Source organism: Vigna radiata, chromosome 7 (assembly GCF_000741045.1).
Source record: "Vigna radiata var. radiata cultivar VC1973A chromosome 7, Vradiata_ver6, whole genome shotgun sequence".
NCBI lineage: Eukaryota > Viridiplantae > Streptophyta > Magnoliopsida > Fabales > Fabaceae > Vigna > Vigna radiata.
Window position 1 is genome coordinate 25,804,626 of NC_028357.1, and position 12,874 is coordinate 25,817,499.

The 12,874-nt window shown below is 32.7% G+C and overlaps 1 pseudogene; it reads right to left on the bottom strand.

The window, feature by feature from the left end:
• Positions 1-11,095: 11,095 nt before the first annotated feature.
• Positions 11,096-12,874, bottom strand: LOC106767373 (annotated as a pseudogene).

A 12,874-nucleotide genomic window follows, 5' to 3' on the forward strand; every position in this document is an offset into this window, starting at 1 on the left:
CTGAATCGGGTTTTGAATTAGGCCCAATAGAAAATGTTTATAGGCCTTGCTGCTTCTGGCCCGTATTAACTGTTTGATTTGTTAAGGACAAAAAAATACATTTATATATGAACTATGAAACATACAAAGAAGTCGTTGGTACGTAAAAAGATTTCCATATACTTGAATGAAAATATATTTTATTAAAAGTAACAAAAGTCTGGGAGATTAAATGGTAAAACGTTCAATATCATCAACGAAAATTGAATATTTTTTTTTTATAACAACAGCTGAAAACACATGCACTATTATATGTATTCACTTTTTTTATTAAAATGGTTAAATTTTTAAAAGAATAATCTCTTAAAAAGTAAAATTTATAAACAATTACTTATTAAAGAGCAAAATGTGACCACAAAATTAAATCTTTTTATAGAACAAAATGTTGAGATCAAAAATATAGAAAAGGGAAGGAAGGAGAGAGAAAAAGAAAGAAGAGATAAGACATTTTTTTTATAATTTAATAAGAGGAAAAAGATTGTATTTAATGGGTCATAAAATTAATTTTTGTTAATGAGCAATCTTTTATCTCTAGTTTCACAAAAATGCTAGAATTTATATTAAAATCTTGCTATTTTTATGTTTATATGAACTAAAAACGTTTGAGAACTATGTTTCTCTTAATATATTTATCGTTAACATTTAATTTTATCTATTTTATATATAATTAAGTTTGTCATTTTTCACAAATAAATAATTTAAACTAACATTGTATCTTTTTTCTAGAATAACAAAAGAAAATTGTTTTAAAATCAGATTTTTTTTTTTTTAAATAAAAAGTGCTGATTGTAAGAGCATGAATAAATAACAAGCACTATTGGGCCCTAATTGAAGGCAGCCAGACCCATCAGACTAGGGGCTCATGACCTTAGCAAGGGTCTTTCTCCAAAAAGTCATATTCTTCATTCGCAACTTTTCCCTTCTCTCTCTAAAAAAAAGAAACCATTCTCTCTAAATATTGCTCTGCCTTCCCTCTAAGGAATCAACACACTAAATTGTTTAATTTTTAGTTTGAAGGTGCCTAAGCGTTCACAGCAGTAAGGGCTTCGCAGTGAACCAAATAATTTCTCTGTACCATTCTAGTAAGTGGTTCTTCTGTTTCTCCGCCATTTTGATACTTAGGGTTTGGGGGTTCTACTAATTTTATGCAGTTAGAACTGTTCTTTTTCTAATTCCGGTTAAGTCATAACTCTAAGAGTTACTTTCTACCGCCTATACGGAGGTATATAGGTATTGTTGCGTTCTGTCCGGGGGTGAGACTCCCTTAGGGCATTTTCAAATTATCTGCTCTTTGAGAAACCTAGGTAAGGGGAGCTAATTATTTTCCTTTGAATGAAATGTTTGAATCTGCTTGATAAATGTATGTATGTTATACTCTAGATTGTTATACTGCTTTGGACTGTATTTTTGGATTTTAAGTTGATTTAACGGATGAACTGAAATGTGCAAATTAGTGAAATTGGAATGTGGTATTTATGAACGTGACTGGTGTGGAATTAGCTGCTGTAAATTTAATGTATGGGAAGTAGATAGGAACATGCAGGAGAAATATATTTTTATTAAGGGTAGAAACTCATGAAAATAGGTAGAAGAAGATGGAAGGGAAAAGTAATGGGTGTTATATTTATCGTTGGACGCAAAGAGGAATGTTTTCACTACTTTTGGGATTGGAGCTTTAGAAAAAGAAAGATGAAAGTCTATGTCTAAATGCTGCAGTGGTGAAATTAAAATGAAGAAAAAGAGAATGGAGAGAGGCTTGGAATGGCTTGGGGTTCTTTCTGTTACAGGATAAATGGCTACGTGAGAATGAGTTCTAGTAGTAGTTATAGAAGTAATAAAACAAGGTGGAGTGATGAACATTAATATATATATATATATATATATATATATATATATATATATATATATATATATATATATATATATATATATATATATTTGTGTGTGTGAGTGTGCGCGCGCGTGCGCGTTGTGAGAAAGGAAGAAGAGTAGGGGTTCTGCCTGAGAGTGGAAAGCATTGTTTTTAGAAGAAAAGAAAGAAGACAACGAGCATGTTGATGTGGTGAAAGAGTTTCATATTTTATTTATATATATACATATATTGGGTGTGGGGTACACAACATATATAACATGTTCAGAGGAGAGTTCTTGGGGGCTTTCACGTAAAGCTAGAAATAAAGAAAAGAAAAGGTTTAATACCTATTTTGGTCCCTCTTTTGGTAGGTTCTATTCAAAGTGGTCTTCCCTTTTTTAAAAAGTTCACTAAAGTCTTACTTTTCGCAAAAACGGTGCACATTAGTCCTTTTTGCTTACGACGTTAATTTTGCTAACGGCAAAGCTGCCCAGTTGACAAATATTTGATGACTTGTAACGTTTTGGCTGTGCTAGCACTATGACTTCATTAGATGTGTAAAAAAAATAATTAATTGTGACGTGGAATTTAAGAAAGTTAGGGTTGAAATAAAATTTGAATTTGGGGTAATTAATTCTAACTATCCCTAATTACTCCCAAATTGGGAATTTCCATTCTCAGAAATCAAAAGTTGGGGAATTCTATGACACGTGCAGAGGTAGTGGCCTCTTTGTGGCTAGAGCGATGGTGTTGCGCAGGCGCACTTCTTCCTTCCATTTTCACGTGTTGGTTCGACTTGCAGGGAATCCTTCTTCTTCCTCTTGTTTATGTTGTTTTCTAATGCAAAGGGGATGTGAGACAGTGGCAACAAAGATGGCGATGGCATTAACACGATGGTTGGCGAGGACAACGATGACTTCGTGACTAGGGTTTCGATTAGGGTTTTGGAATTCATTTTTTCCTTTGTTTTTTGCGATTGTGGTTCTTGATGGTCACAAATTGGGAACTTAGGGGTTTGATTTTAGGGTTTTTGAAATTGGAAATTTTTCCTTTGGGGTTTTTATTCTTGATTTTTCTGGTGTTGCGACTGGAGGGGTTGGGATTTTCATTTTTAGATTGGATTTTTGTGGTGGTTTCTACAACAGCTGGCATGGCCATGAGGGTGGCGGCACAAGGAAGGAGAAAAGTTTCTACATTTGATTTTTGAGAATGGAAATTCCCAATTTGGGAGTAATTAGGGATAGTCAAAATTAATTACCCCAAATTCAAATTTTATTTCAACCCTAACTTTCTTAAATTCCATGTCACAATTAATTATTTTTTTTTTACACATCTAATGAAGTCACAGTGCCAGCACAGCTAAAACGTTACAAGTCATCAAGTATTTGCCAACTGGGCAGCTCTACCGTTAGCAAAATTAACGCCGTAAGCAAAAAGGACTAACATGCACCGTTTTTGTGAAAAGTAGGACTTTAGTGAACTTTTTAAAAATGGGAGGACCACTTTGAACAACCCTACCAAAAGAAGGACCAAAATAGGTATTAAACCAAAGGAAAACTAGTTTTGTTGCTTGACCTTGAATCTTTTTATAGCACTAGAAGATAATGGGGTGGGTTCCACTTCATAATTCTTAAAGGGATATTTCTTTGAAATATAGGTATGTGTGACCTCGAACTCCAAAGGCTATAGAATTCTTTATTCCCTTTATTTTTACTGAACTTCTTGGAAAGAGGTAGGTAAGTTTAATAGGTGGGGTCCATTTATTTTAAGTTTAAAAGGAAATGAAGCAAAATGATTGAAAAGGCAAGTTAAGTTTTATTTCTTAGTATAAAATGAAAAGATATAAAGGCTATACGTTGCAGTAGAAAAAGTTTGGTATAATAATATAAGTTTAAACCATTTAGGCGTCCCTATTTTTGTTAGGTATTCCCAATTTGGTCCCCTTCTTTTAAAGTTTCCCAATTGAGTCCTTATAAGTGCTAATTTGAAACAATTTAGCCTCTGCCGTTAAAAATCGTTAACGGTGTTAAAATTATGCACATATGGTTGTCTGACGTGATAAATGTTTTAGTTAAAGGTGAAACGTGGCACTGTTGAGAGGGAAACATGGCAATGTTAAAACCTGTTGAGTATTATTGGTCTTTATAGGGTCATTCGGTCAATCTTTTTCCAAATACCAATATCACAGTCAGTTCTTTCCTTAATACTTTTAGGTACCTAAATATTCGTACTCCCTTGATGAAGAGGGTATTTGCAAACATGCCTTTGAGTTGATTTTTGCATTTGATGAAGTCATCTCTTTGGGGCACAAGGAAAATGTGATTGTTGCACAAGTTAAGCAATACTATGAGATGGAGAGTCATGAAGAGAAGTTGCTCAAGTTGGTTTTGCAGAGCAAGATTAGTGAAACTAAGGATGTCATGAAGAGAAAAGCTAGTGAGATTGATAAAAGCAAGGTATGATTGAAGGATCTATGTTTCATTATGATGCTTATATTTAAAGCCTGGGATTGTATATTGTTTATTAAGTCACGTGTTCTACAGATTGAAAAGAACAGAGGTGATAAAGGAGGATTTGGTCCATTGCAGTCAATGGGCTCCGGTAGAATTGAAAATAGCTTTAGTGATTTAAGTATATCAAAGTGGAACTGGTTTTGGAAGCGGCTCTGGTTTTGGATTGACTATTAATCACAATTAATTTTAATCTAATTATATAAAATTTAGAAAATGAAAAAAGGAATTAGGGTTCAGTTCAATAAAAAAATATTGGGATTCAATTACAATAGAAATCTGAATCCTAATTTTTGTCGTTGTTGCGGATCTTCACCTTTCTACACTCCCTGTGTTCCCAATTTTAAAAATCTACCTCTGCGTTTTCCTTCGGATCAAATTTTGATCTCTCCGCTTGTTTTCGCGCAATGTCGTTGCCCTGAATCTGACACCAAATTAGAGTCCACGAGATTTCACAAAGTAACGACGACCACATCGCGAGAAAAAAACCTTTATTTCTTCGAATGGGGTTGGTGCCATCAATGTCGCGCAAGAGTGGCACATTCTCTCCGGAGATGGCAGAGTTGTTACCAATAAGGAGCATTGGTAAAACTTGAAGAATTGTTTTGATGATGCTGCAAGAAGTATTATCTAAAGAGAACATTAGATTTATTTAAAAAGAAACTTGTAGAATTTGGATGTAGTAGGAAAATCTTAAACCTTGTATTTTTAACTTGAATAATCGATTATGGATAAGCTATAATCGATTATCACTTGCATTTTGTACTAGAATAATCGATTATCATGAAGCAATAATCGATTATCACAAGTCATTCAGGAATAATCGATTATCACTTCATATAATCGATTATCACATTTTGAAAAACCTGTAACGGACTTGAATAATCGATTATCACTTACAATAATCGATTGTCAGTGGCAGTTGGGACTTGACCTTTCATATTCAGACTAGCTGCCTATATATGGATGCTTAGAGAACTTCAGAAATTGAACGTTGTGAACTTAGGTCTTTTGTAGAATACAGTTTGTCTGAGGAAGTTCTCAAAAGCTAGTTTTGTTCCCTTGCCTGGTCTCGTGAATAGGAGAAGCTTGCGTTTCGTGTGTCGATAGTCGGAGCGGTTCTCTTCGAGTTGGCAAGGTGCTCTGCCTGGTCTCGTGAATAGGAGAAGCTCACGTTTCCTGTGTCGAAAGTCGGAGCGGTTCTCTTCGAGTTGGCAGAGTGTTTGCTTCCGGTTCGTGTGTCGAAGGAAGCACTTCCAATTCGTTTGTCGAAGGAAGTTACTCATTACACTCTTCCGGTTCGTTTGTCGAAGGAAGGTGTTTTCTATCCCCTACTCATTTCATTATTTTGTAATCTGTACAACTATATTTTTAGTGAAAATCGTTAATCACTTTTTATAGTGATTAACAACTGGATGTAGAATCTTTTGATTCGAACCAGTATAAATATCATTTGTGTGATTTTTCTATTCCCCACACTCCTTAATCTTTTAGCACTCCAACTGTTCGATAAAAGTTTTACAAGAAATTTAAAACTGATAAAGGAACTTATTTTTGTGACCGAACACGCTTTCCGCTCTCTGAGTTTTAATTCCTCTGCGTTATACTCTTCGAACCATACCCCTCCGATACCAACAGGAGTATTTGATCAGGACTTTAGTCGGTAACCAACCCTTCCCTCTCTCGTCAGAGTTCTGGCGGAAATTGTTGGAGCTTCCTCTCAATGTCCAATGGTCGGCTCACTAGTGGTTGAATCCTAATTTTGCGTTGATTTTCGGAGTTGAGGTTGATCGAGGGAATGAGGATTGTTGGGCTCACTGCTGGAATAGCATCTGGGAAGAGCACCGTTTCAAATTTGTTTGAGTCACATGGTGTTCCCGTTGTTGATGCTGATGTCGTTGCTCGTGTAAGTTCCTCTTCTCTGTTTTTGATTTGGGAAAAACAATACAATGATCTGTGATTGTTTATTGGAATTCGCAGGTGTTAAGGAAAGGGAGTGGTGGATGGAAGAAAGTGGTTGCGGCTTTCGGGGATGTCGTGATTAACAGTTTTTAACATTGCCACGTTTCCCTCTCAACAGTGTCACGTTTCACCTTCAACTAAAACATTTAACATGTCAGACAATCATCTGTGCATAATTTTAACACCATTAATGATTTTTAACGACAGGGACTAAATTGTTCAAATTAGCACTTATAAGGACTCAATTGGAAAACTTTAAAAGAAGGGAACCAAATTGGGAATACCTAATAAAAATAGAGACACCCAAATGATTTAAACCAATAATATATTATAGTTTATGTATATTAGGATGGAGTTCACATCTTTAATTCCATGAAAAATAAAATACATGTGTAGAGGGAATGCGAGAAAAATGAAGAAATTGTGGAATGTGATGCAGGGGTGGTTTAGTATATGGAAGTAGTTGGTGTTAGGAAATTTATGTTAAAGGGTTTATATAATATATTAATATAGTACGTATTTTTATAAAGAAAGTATGATAATATATTAAATTAATATATTATATATTGAAGAAGGAGGAAGTCACGTATTGTATTATATATATATATATATATATATATATATATATATATATATATATATATATATATATATATATATATATATATATATATATATATATATATCATCTTGGTCATGTTTAGTGATACGGATGGTAAGTCATAGGAGGTTAGTATATTCTAGATGTTTTGGGAGTTTAAATTATTAAACTGAATAATTTTATTGTTATTTAAAGGTTTTAAGATGGATGATTTTATGTATATATTCGGTAATAATGATTATGAAAAGTAATAAGACTTGTGTTATATATTTTGTGACCGATAAGAAATATATATTGTTGAGATTATGTATGTGTTGATTGTGGCAAAAAGTATATGATTACAAAGTGATGAAAGTACGATCCAAGTAATAAATCAAATTCTATCTGTGTAGAATCTTTTGGTGAGATTCTTAGTGTTTTAGAATGAAAGTAGGAGCTCAGTCTTAGGGTTCTTCCTGATGCTCCAATGGCCTTTCTTCTCACGTAGAGAGGATTGGACCATGTGGTGAGGAGTAGCAGAGGTCTTAGTCTTGGAGGCTCCCAGTATTCTCCAAGGCGTGGAACAGGCTAACCTCGTGAGTGTGGCAGGGTGGGGAACCCAAGTTTCATAAGCCACCACGGGTGATGACCCGCCATAGCTCGACTCTCATTCTAAAGTCCGAACGAGTCAAGTCTAGTATTCAACATGTTAGGATGTATGCCTTAATCCGTTTTAATTAAAGTTAACTCTTGACTATTCTATGCTTCATACATTGTATGCTTTTATATATAATTAGCTCACCCTTGCATTGTTTGTTTGTTGTGTTGTGCCATGTTGTGTGTGCTTTCCTGTTGCAATGATCATCCACTTGGATGTGAGCAGAAGAGAATGAGGTTTCACTGGAGCATGTCTTGGAGGAGAATGAAGATGTTGCTGCCTAGACCCACAGGGCTTTCTTAGTTCTTTTATGTTCTTTTGAAAACACTTTCAGCTTAAGTTATTTTGATATACTCTCTAACACTTAAATTTTAAATTTTCAGCTATTTCCAGGATGACTGTAATTCTAAATACCTTAAATACATCTTTAACTGCTTTCCTTTATTATAATGTATGACATCTAAATTTTATATACATGTCGTATATTATTGGGATGTCACGTTGATTTCTTTAAAAAAATTAGTTAAAAAAGTTTTCTCATAAAACTATTTTAAAGTAATTTTTTTCACCACTTATTTTATTAAAGTTTTGCCTCTCTTAAAACAATAATAATAATAATAAAAGAAGTTATGTTACATTTTTTAATAATAATTTTATTATTTCTTTGTTATCTTTTTCTTCATGTTCTCCTTATTACATTATATTTATATTATGTCTGCTTCCACCTATTTATTGTACTTACGAATGAAAAAACATGGTTTACTTGTGTTTATTTTCATCATGTGTAAGTGATTTTGTGTTCGTTGAGGTGAGAATATAAGGGGAGAAACAATACAACAAATGTGAAATTATACAATTGCCCTTCCTTTTTCACACTACCGGACAGACACAGTGAAGTTCTAGAATTGCCCTCCGTTTTAGTTTTGGGCTTTTTGCTTTTCGCTACACTTGTTTCACTTTCCATACCCCCAACCCTTCTACTATTTGGCACCCCTTTTTTCATAAATTAACTTTAAACAACTACATTTTAATTTGAAATAATTTCATGAATTCCATTTTGTTGGTTTTATTATCACTTAACAGTTTGTTGCTTCTCTATTGCTTCCATTTGGGACAGAAACCGGAGAAGACAATATTGTCCATGTTGGTGTGCTTGCAGTTATGATTTTCAATGGTTTTGTTGTATGGATTTTATTTATTGAATGCAGGTAGCGGATGTTGTTATTTGATGATAAAAGATGAAGAAATATAACATTTGTGGTTTAATAATTTATTTATAGTTTTATATGTTCTTCAATTGTAAGGATTTTTTAATTTTTGTTTATTTGTATCCAATGAACAAGAAGCAACGAAATTGGTTGTGGTTTGAGTGAAAGCGAACATTGCTTTTGATGGTTTGTTTGTTTGTGGGACACATCTTGCATATTTTGAAAAACTTATTCCAAAACACTTGTTTCAAAAAATAGTGTACTCATTCTAGAAATATTGTTCTAAAAATCTTTTTCTCAAAATCTCATTCCAAAAATCTCGTTTATAAATCAAGTTCTATAAATTCTAAAAAGTTTGTCTGGAAATTTTCCAAAATCATTTTAAAAATTATGAGGTGTGCCACAAATTTATAGGGTTGCAAGAAGAAGAGGTCTTCGTCTGTTACCCTCAGCATTTGCTGAAACATTTCATTTATTTCTTAAACGCATTTCATTTGTTTATTAATTAATAACAATAATAAAGCAAAATTTATCTGTTAATGACACCTTAGACTTTTATGTTGACTTTGAATTGGGTAAGTTAGAAAGATATTTCATTTAGTTGAAGAATTTAAAAAAATTATATTAAAATTAATTGTTTGGATAAAAGAATTAAAAAAATGAAATTGAAATTTATTTTTTGGAAGATATTTCAAATGAATAAAATAGAAGATTTTCAAATATCCTAGAAAATATAAGAATTTTAAAAATTCATTCCTCTCACACTACTAATGAAGGTCGAGTTAAGTCACTTAAGCAAAAGATACAGTCAAATCAACTTGAATTGAAGATCGAGTCGTGTAAAACTAAAAAAATTACATGAGATAAAATAAATATTAAATAGTAATATGTATTTAAATTATTATTATTATATAAAATATTATGATAGCTTGTTTAGTTAAAAGCCATGTGTTGAAGAGTGGGGTTTTGGGTTCAAGTTTTATCTATAATGTTTTGATTTGTGTTTATTTCCTTAGTTATGTGGAGAATAGTATTAAATTTTATAAAATGGTAAGTAGGATAAAGAGATGTGACTCCTTATATGGTAGGAGTTTGTGGTGATAGGAAAGTCGTAAGGGAATGAATCTATACACAAAATTAGGTTGAAACGTAATTAGGTTAAGACAGAAACTTTGGGGAGTTGAGATCGTTGATTGGATGTGTGTGTGTGTTATACATGATTGTTTCATTTTATATTTGTATAATAGTGTTGTTAATATAGTTGTGTGCTAAGTTAAGGGTGTTGAATTTAATTGTATATTACATATAGTAATGATGTAAATTTAAGTTATGTGGTTGTTTGATAATATAAAATGGAATTGTGTTATTATAGATGTAATGCTTGCATATGTTATGTGATGATGTGCATATGAAAAATGTGTGTCCTAGCTAAAGGTGAGGAAGTTCTGAAGCTGACTTGTATGTACTTCGTCTCTAAGGCTTGAGGAGGAGGAGAGGAAGTAGTTTTGGATGGTAAGCTACATGATTATGTTTTATTATATGAATTAATGAAAGATTGAATGAGACATGTTATTATTCAATATCTATAAATTTAATTATTATTTTTTTAATTTATCTTTGCATGTTTGTGGTTATAGTTTTCAATTTTGATAATGGTACAACCAAATACTGACTTTTTCATATGGATATTTTCTTGATGAAGTTGTATCAACCAAATACGACTTTTTCCCTTTCCCTATTGAAAATTATCTTCTAACATTTTGAACCTTTAACCATAGATAACTCCTACAAACATATTTATATATACACAGTCACTAGATTGTGTACATTTATATGTGAAGGGAGAAAATTTTGGATCATGCTCCTGTCTATGAACGACTAAAATTAAAAGCTTTTAAGGTGAAATATTCATATAAGCAAATCAAGTGACTAAAATCTAAACTGTGATTTAATTTTGATGATCTATAATAGAATTGATGCTTAAGTACTATTTTGGTTTATGCTATTCACATGATACATTTTTTTTTTATATAAAAATTAAATCTATAATAAATTAAAATTATCACAAGTAAAGTCTTTGTGAATAAACTTTTAAACATAAATTATTACTAATTATTGATAGTTTCTTAAAATTAAATTTAAGTAAGGATAAATAGATTGAAAAGGATATGAGAGATTGTTAAGAAAAATCAAAGACACTTTTTGAATTCAGATTTTAGACTCTCGTTTTACTAGACTCGTCTATTTCGATTTTGCTCCTCAAAACTCAAAAAAAAAAAATGAAGATTGAATAAGAAATAACCTATTTATCATTTAAGTAACTTTCTGTCATCAAAGTAGAAAAGAAACTACAAAAATGAGCTCTATGACATCTAATGTATTCACTGTCTCGATCAAAACTTCCCTTTCACATTAATGCTCTACACTCACAACATTGATTTGAATTTCACACACAATAAATCATCAATGGCATAAATAGAAAAGGATCAAAACCTTTCAGCCAATCTAGCAGTAACTGCTCTTAGTTTGGAATACACTTTTCCTGCTGGTGATCCAAGAATCAGGCTACAAAGAGAATCCCTGGCAATCTTTATGTTGGCAAAAGATCCCAATATGTGAATTTTGGTGTCAGCAATCACGATTCTAGTCTTTGAAGCGTTCTCAATTGCAAACTTTGTTTTACCACCTTTACCAGACAACCTCCCAATAGCTCGAGACAAGTGATCCCCTCGAAGTGTTTTAACATCCTTGATCTCAAAGGACTCAACGTAGAGCTCATCCAGACGCAGAAGAGCAATGGCATCTATGACATCAAAACCCAGCATGAAAGCATGGACAAAATCAGCACATTTTTGCAGGTTACTGATATCAGGTGTATCAGCCCTTGTCTTCAGCTCAACTCTACGAGCCTTCAGATTCATTCGCACATCAATTTTCATTTGTTCATATATGGGATTATAGATATCCATCCAAGCTTTCTTGAGAGGGGTATATCGATGAGGTGGAACATTAACCTTCCGGAACTGAACCTGACCATCAGACATCTCATGAGGTTTCAAAGCCTCAAACTTTGGCTTTGGCGGCAAAACTTTGCCTTCTGATGGGATTGTTTCAACTTCCATGGATGATTGTGCCTCGTTTAACTCCATTATGCAACACCTTTTCCAAAGGAATCCAAAATAAGTTAGTTTTGAAATATACACAACAACAAAAAATACATATTAAACCACTTCTGCAGTCTACACCACACTATGCTGATTCCATGAAAAATGTACAAAATTTCTTAAAGTGTCTTAAATATACGATTGTTAACTGTGCCTCATTTGACTCCATCACGCAACAACATTTCCAAAGGAAACCAAAATAAGTTGGTTTTGAAATACACACAACAAAAGAAAAAAAAAAAGTAGAAATTAAACCACTTCAGCAGTCTTCGCCACATATGTCAACATCAGATAGCACATGTTTTGTTTCCTTATTACTATACATTTGTTAATTCTTCATTGAAGGAAATAAAGAGTACTTGAGGTTGATTTGTGAACCAAATGAAAAAAATAAAACACTTTTAAGTTAAATTAATAGTGAACCAAAAGACAAATTGTGAAACACATTAATAGGTGATCCATGGTACACCCAAAGATCCATCTCATCAACAAAGTTATGTTGTGTATCTAAAATGTACCAATTTGTTTTTCTTTAATCACCACCTCCTCCCCAATTTTCCAACTAATTTACCATAGACACAAACTCTACTTCACCAGTGTAGATGATGAAGGAAAACAAGGTACGCCCAAAATTTTTTTAAACAAAAAGAAAAAAAAACGTAAATCGATTCGTTTCAAAAGAATAAGGAAAAAATTGTAAGCAAAAGTATGAATGAAGTTTCCGTAAAACTATGAGAGTAAGTATTAAAGATATAGCGAAAGATTGAAAGAAAGAATACCTGAAACACACAACAGTACCACACAGATGCTGCGGCCTAACCCTAGAATTCTCAGAATTGAATGTTTAATGTTTTCATAAGAAAAGATCTGAAGGCATTCTACACGGCCGGGTTTTGAATGG